We start from the raw sequence: 7,378 nt of genomic DNA on the forward strand, positions 1-7,378 counted from the left end.
AATCCCAATTTCAGCCCTCAAAACATCTCATATGTTTCGCGACGTTTCAAAACGTCTTCGGTGCCTCAACTCTAAACCGTTTAACTGAACTATCATGTAGTTATCAAAACGTGTATGTCAGATGTTCGCAACATCCACAGACAACGTTTGAGGTTCAGCACACTGAGCGGTGCATTAAGGACATAAGCCTTCTAAGAAGCAATGAGGGCAATCCTCAGTTTACGGACCTAGTCCGCATAATTGCTACTATCAACTTTCAACTAAATCTTCTCTAGGAACATATCTAAACAGCAGAACTAAAGCGCGAGCTACGATATAATTTGCGAAGACCTTTTGACTATGTTCAGGATAATTAAGTTCATCTTATGAACTCCCACTCAGATAGACATCCCTCTAGTCATCTAAGTGATTACATGATCCGAGTCAACTAGGCCGTGTCCGATCATCACGTGAGACGGACTAGTCAACATCGGTGAACATCTTCATGTTGATCGTATCTACCATACGACTCATGCTCGACCTTTCGGTCTTCTGTGTTCCGAGGCCATGTCTATACACATGCTAGGCTCGTCAAGTCAACCTAAGTGTTTCGCGTGTGTAAATCTGTCTTACACCCGTTGTATGTGAACGTTAGAATCTATCACACGCGATCATCACGTGGTGCTTCGAAACAACGAACTGTAGCAACGGTGCACAGTTAGGGGGAACACTTTCTTGAAATTTTAATGAGGGATCATCTTATTTACTACCGTCGTTCTAAGCAAATAAGATGTATAAACATGATAAACATCACATGCAATCAAATAGTGACATGATATGGCCATCATCACTTTGCTCCTTTTGATCTCCATCTTCGGGGCTCCATGATCATCATCGTCACCGGCATGACACCATGATCTCCATCATCATGATCTCCATCATCGTGTCTTCATGAAGTTGTCTCGCCAACTATTACTTCTACTACTACAGCTAACGATTAGCAATAAAGTAAAGTAATTACATGACGTTTATGTTGACACGCGGGTCATAAATAAATTAAGACAACTCCTATGGCTCCTGCCGGTTGTCATACTCATCGACATGCAAGTCGTGATTCCTATTACAAGAACATGATCAATCTCATACATCACATATATCATTCATCAAATCCTTTGGCCATATCGCATCACATAGCATACCCTGCAAAAACAAGTTAGACGTCCTCTAATTGTTGTTTGCATGTTTTACGTGGCTGCTATGGGTTTCTAGCAAGAACGTTTCTTACCTACATAAAAACCACAATGTGATATGCCAATTGCTATTTACCCTTCATAAGGACCCTTTTCATCGAATCCGATCCGACTAAAGTGGGAGAGACAGACACCCGCCAGCCACCTTATGCAACTAGTGCATGTTTGTCGGTGGAACCGGTCTCACGTAAGCGTACGTGTAAGGTTGGTCCGGGCCGCTTCATCCCACGATGCCGCCGAATCAAGATTGGACTAGTAACGGTAAGAATATTGAACAAAATCAACGCCCACAACTACTTTGTGTTCTACTCGTGCATAGAATCTACGCAATAGACATAGCTCATGATGCCACTGTTGGGTAACGTAGCAGAAATTCAAAATTTTCCTACGTGTCACCAAGATCTATCTATGGAGAAACTAGCAACGAGGGGAAGGAGAGTGCATCTACATACCCTTGTAGATCGCTAAGCGGAAGCGTTCAAGTGAACGGGGTTGATGGAGTCGTACTCGTCGTGATCCAAATCACCGATGATCCTAGTGCCGAACGGACGGCACCTCCGCGTTCAACACACGTACAGCCCGGTGACGTCTCCCACGCCTTGATCTAGCAAGGAGAGAGGGGGAGGTTGAGGAAGACTCCATCCAGCAGCAGCACAACGGTGTGGTGGTGATGGAGGAGCGTGGCAATCCTGCAGGGCTTCGCCAAGCACCACGGGAGAGGAGAAGGACTTGGGAGAAGGGGAGGGCTGCACCAGAACATTGGTATGGCTGCCCTCCCACCCCCCACATATATATAGGGGCAAGGGAGAGGGGGGGAGGCTCAGCCTTGGCCCTTCCTCCAAGGAAGGGTGAGGCTAGGAGGAGTCCCTCCTCCCCAAGGCACCTCGGAGGTGCCTTCCCCCCTTAGGACTCTTCCTATCCCTCATCTCTTGGCGCATGGGCCTCTTGGGGCTGGTGCCCTTGGCCCATATAGGCCAAGGCGCACCCCCTACAGCCCATGTGGCCCCCCGGGGCAGGTGGCCCCACCCGGTGGGCCCCCGGGACCCTTCCGGTGGTCCCGGTACAATACCGGTGACCCCGAAACTTGTCCTGATGGCCGAAATAGGACTTCCTATATATAAATCTTTACCTCCGGACCATTCCGGAACTCCTCGTGACGTCCGGGATCTCATCCGGGACTCCGAACAACATTCGGTAACCACATACAAACTTCCTTTATAACCCTAGCGTCATCGAACCTTAAGTTTGTAGACCCTACGGGTTCGGGAACCATGCAGACATGACCGAGACGTTCTCCGGTCAATAACCAACAGCGGGATCTGGATACCCATGTTGGCTCCCACATGTTCAACGATGATCTCATCGGATGAACCACGATGTCAAGGACTTAATCAATCCCGTATACAATTCCCTTTGTCTAGCGGTACGATACTTGCCCGAGATTCGATCGTCGGTATCCCGATACCTTGTTCAATCTCGTTACCGGCAAGTCTCTTTACTCGTTCCGTAACACATCATCCCGTGATCAACTCCTTGATCACATTGTGCACATTATGATGATGTCCTACCGAGTGGGCCCAGAGATACCTCTCCGTCACACGGAGTGACAAATCCCAGTCTCGATTCGTGCCAACCCAACAGACACTTTCGGAGATACCTGTAGTGTACCTTTATAGCCACCCAGTTACGTTGTGACGTTTGGCACACCCAAAGTATTCCTATGGTATCTGGGAGTTGCACAATCTCATGGTCTAAGGAAATGATACTTGACATTAGAAAAGCTTTAGCATACGAACTACCCGATCTAGTGCTATGCTTAGGATTGGGTCTTGTCCATCACATCATTCTCCTAATGATGTGATCCCGTTATCAACGACATCCAATGTCCATGGTCAGGAAACCGTAACCATCTATTGATCAACGAGCTAGTCAACTAGAGGCTTACTAGGGACATGGTGTTGTCTATGTATCCACACATGTATCTGAGTTTCCTATCAATACAATTCTAGCATGGAAAATAAACGATTATCATGAACAAGGAAATATAATAATAACCAATTTATTATTGCCTCTAGGGCATATTTCCAACACTCCTCCACTTCTTTATATACGGGGGCAGGGGGCACCCCATAGACACACAAGTTGATCCACATGATCGTTCCTTAGCCGTGTGCGGTGCCCCTGCCACCATATTCCACCTTGATCATATCGTTGTAGTGCTTAGGCGAAGCCCTACGTCGGTAGAACATCATCATCGTCACCACGCCGTCGTGCTGACGGAACTCCTCCCCGACGCTTTGCTGGATCGGAGCCCGGGGATCGTCATCGAGCTGTACGTGTGCTAAGAACTCGGAGGTGCCGGAGAAACGGTGCTTGGATCGGTCGGATCGGGAAGACATACGACTACTTCCTCTACGTTGTGTCAACGCTTCCGTAGTCGGTCTGCGTGGGTACGTAGATACACTCTCCCCTCTCGTTGCTGTGCATCACCATGATCTTGCGTGTGCGTAGGAATTTTTTTGAAATTACTATGTTCCCCAACATAATCCTTCCCATAGGTTTATTAATAGTAGAATCCGCAAGATGCAAGTTTAAAGAGAAATCATCAAAATCGCGGAAATCTAGAAAATCACACAAAGTTTTGGGGATAGTGGAGACACTAGCACCCAAATCACACAAAGCATAAAACTCATGATCTTTAATTTTAATTTTAATAGTTGGTTTCCACTCATCATAGAGTTTTCTAGGGATAGAAACTTTCAACTCAAGTTTCTCTTCAGAAGATTGCAAGGCATCAACAATATGTTCGGTGAAGGCTTTCTTTTGACTATAAGCATGTGGAGAATTTAGCACGGATTGCAACAAGGAAATACAATCAATTAAAGAGCAACTTTCATAATTAAATTCCTTGAAATCCAATATAGTGGGTTTAGCAACATGTAGGTTTTTATTTCTTTCAATCCCACTTTCATCACTTTCATCATAAAGATCTAAATACTCCGAATTTTTAGAACGCCTTCTAGGTGAAGGAAGATCATATTCAGTTTCATCAAGATTCATATTGCAAAACAAAGATTTGATAGGGGACACATCAATAACTTTTAGATCTTCATCTTGATTTTCATAGGAATTGGAAGAACACGCTTTAATAAAGTCATCTTTGGAAGCACGCATCCTAGCGGTTCTTTCCTTGCACTCATCAATGGAAATTCTCATGGCTTTGAGAGACTCATTGATATCATGCTTAGGAGGAATAGATCTAAGCTTGAAAGAATCAACCTCAAGAGAAATTCTATCAACGTTCCTAGCCAAATCATCAACTTTAAGCAATTTCTCTTCAAGCAAAGCATTAAAATTCTTTTGTGAATTCATAAACTCTTTAACACTATTCTCAAATTCAGAGGGCATCTTATTATAATTTTCATAAGAGTTGTTGTAGGAATTTCCATAATTATTAGAAGGATTACTAGGATATGGCCTAGGATTAAAATTCCCTCTATAAGCGTTGTTACCAAAATTATTCCTACCAACAAAATTCTCATCCATAGATTCATTGTTATTCTCAATCAAAGTAGACAAAGGCATATCATTAGGATCAGAAGAAACACTCTTGGTAGTAAATAATTTCATAAGTTCATCCATCTTTCCACTCAAAACATTGATTTCTTCTATCGCATGCACTTTTTTATTAGAAGATCTTTCAGTATGCCATTGAGAATAATTAACCATAATATTATCTAGGAGTTTAGTAGCATCTCCTAAAGTGATTTCCATAAAAGTGCCTCCCGCGGCCGAATCTAAAAGATTTCTAGAAGCAAAATTCAATCCGGCATAAAATTTTTGTATAATCATCCACAAATTCAAACCATGAGTAGGGAAATTACGTATCATTAATTTCATTCTCTCCCAAGCTTGTGCAACATGTTCATGATCAAGTTGCTTAAAATTCATAATGTCGTTTCTAAGAGAGATGATCTTAGCGGGAGGAAAATACTTAGAGATAAAAGCATCTTTGCACTTGTTCCAAGAATCAATACTATTTTTAGGCAAAGACGAAAACCAAGCTTTAGCACGAGCTCTAAGTGAAAAAGGAAATAGCTTCAATTTAAAGACATCATTATCGACATCTTTTTTATTTTGCATATCACATAAATCAACGAAGCTATTCAGATGAGTAGCGGCATCTTCACAAGGAAGGCAGGCGAATTGATCTTTCATAACAAGATTCAACAAAGCAGTATTGATTTCACAAGATTCAGTATTGGCAAGAGGAGCAATCGGAGTGCTAAGGAAATCATTATTGTTGGTATTGGTGAAGTCACACAATTTGGTAGTATCTTGAGCCATCGCGACAAACAAGCAATCCAACACACGAGCAAACAAAAGGCAAGCGAGAAAAAGGCAAACGGAGAAGGAGAAGGAGAAGGATAAGGAGAAGGAGAAGGAGAAGGAGAAGAAGAAGGAGAGGGCAAATAAAACGGCAAGGGTGAAGTGGGGGAGAGGAAAACGAGAGGCAAATGGCAACTAATGTAATGCGGGAGATAGGGATTGTGATGGGTACTTGGTATGTTGACTTTTTGCGTAGACTCCCCGGCAACGGCGCCAGAAATTCTTCTTGCTACCTCTTGAGCTTGCGTTGGTTTTCCCCGAAGAGGAAAGGATGATGCAGCAGAGTAGCGTAAGTATTTCCCTCAGGTTTTGAGAACCAAGGTATCAATCCAGTAGGAGGCCACGCGCAAGTCCCTCATACCTACACAACACAAAGAGCTCAACGCAACCAACGCGATTAGGGGTTGTCAATCCCTTCACGGTCACTTACGAAAGCGAGATCCGATAGATAATATTTTTGGTATTTTTGGTATAGAGATGCAAAGTGAAAATTAAAAGACAAAGTAAAGACAAAGCAAGATTAAAGTGATGGAGATTGATATGATGAGAATAGACCCGGGGGCCATAGGTTTCACTAGTGGCTTCTCTCAAGAGCATAAGTATTCTACGGTGGGTGAACAAATTACTGTTGAGCAATTGACAGAATTGAGCATAGTTATGAGAATATCTAGGCATGATCATGTATATAGGCATCACGTTCGTGACAAGTAGGTCGAAACGATTCTGCATCTACTATTTTATTCCACTCATCGACTGCCATCCAGCATGCATCTAGAGTATTAAGTTAAAAAACAGAGTAACGCTTTAAGCAAGATGACATGATGTAGAGAGATAAATTCATGCAATATGAAATAAACCCCATCTTGTTATCCTCGATGACAACGATACAATACGTGTCTTGCTGCTCTGTCACTGGGAAAGAACACTGCAAGATCGAACCCAAAGCTAAGCACTTCTCCCATGGCAAGAACTACCAATCTAGTTGGCCAAACCAAACGGATAATTCGAAGAGACTTGCAAAGATAACCAGTCATACATAAAAGAATTCAGAGAAGATTCAAATATTGTTCATAGATAGACTTGATCATAAACCCACAATTCATCGGTCTCAACAAACACACCGAAAAAGAAGAAGGTTACATCGAATAGATCTCCACGAGAGAGGGGGAGAACATTGTATTGAGATCCAAAAAGAGATAAGAAGCCATCTAGCTAATAACTATGGACCCGAAGGTTTGAGGTAAACTACTCACACTTCATCGGAGAGGCTATGATGATGTAGAAGCCCTCCGTGATGACGGCCCTCTCCGGTGGAGCTCCGGAACAGGCCCCAAGATGGGATCTCGTGGATACAGAAAGTTGCGGCGGTGGAATTAGGTTTTTGGCTCCGTATCTGTTTGTTTGGGGGTACGTGGGTATATATAGGAGGAAGAAGTACGTCGGTGGAGCTTCGAGGGGCCCACGAGGCAGGGGGCGCGCCCTGGGGGGGGCGCCCCCCACCCTCGTGACCGCCTCGTCGATGCCTTGGCGTAGGGTCCAAGTCTCCTGGGTCTTATCCGGTGAGAAAATCACGTTCCAAAAAGAATTTTTCTGTTTGGACTCCGTTTGATATTCCGTTCTTCGAAACACTGAAATATGCAAAAAAAAAACAACAATTCTGTGCTGGGCCTCCGGTTAATAGGTTAGTCCCAAAAATAATATAAAAGTAGAAAATAAAGCCCAATATAGTCCAAAACAGTAGATAATATAGCATGGAGCAA

This window comes from Aegilops tauschii, chromosome 2 (assembly GCF_002575655.3).
Source record: "Aegilops tauschii subsp. strangulata cultivar AL8/78 chromosome 2, Aet v6.0, whole genome shotgun sequence".
Taxonomy (NCBI): Eukaryota; Viridiplantae; Streptophyta; class Magnoliopsida; order Poales; family Poaceae; genus Aegilops; species Aegilops tauschii.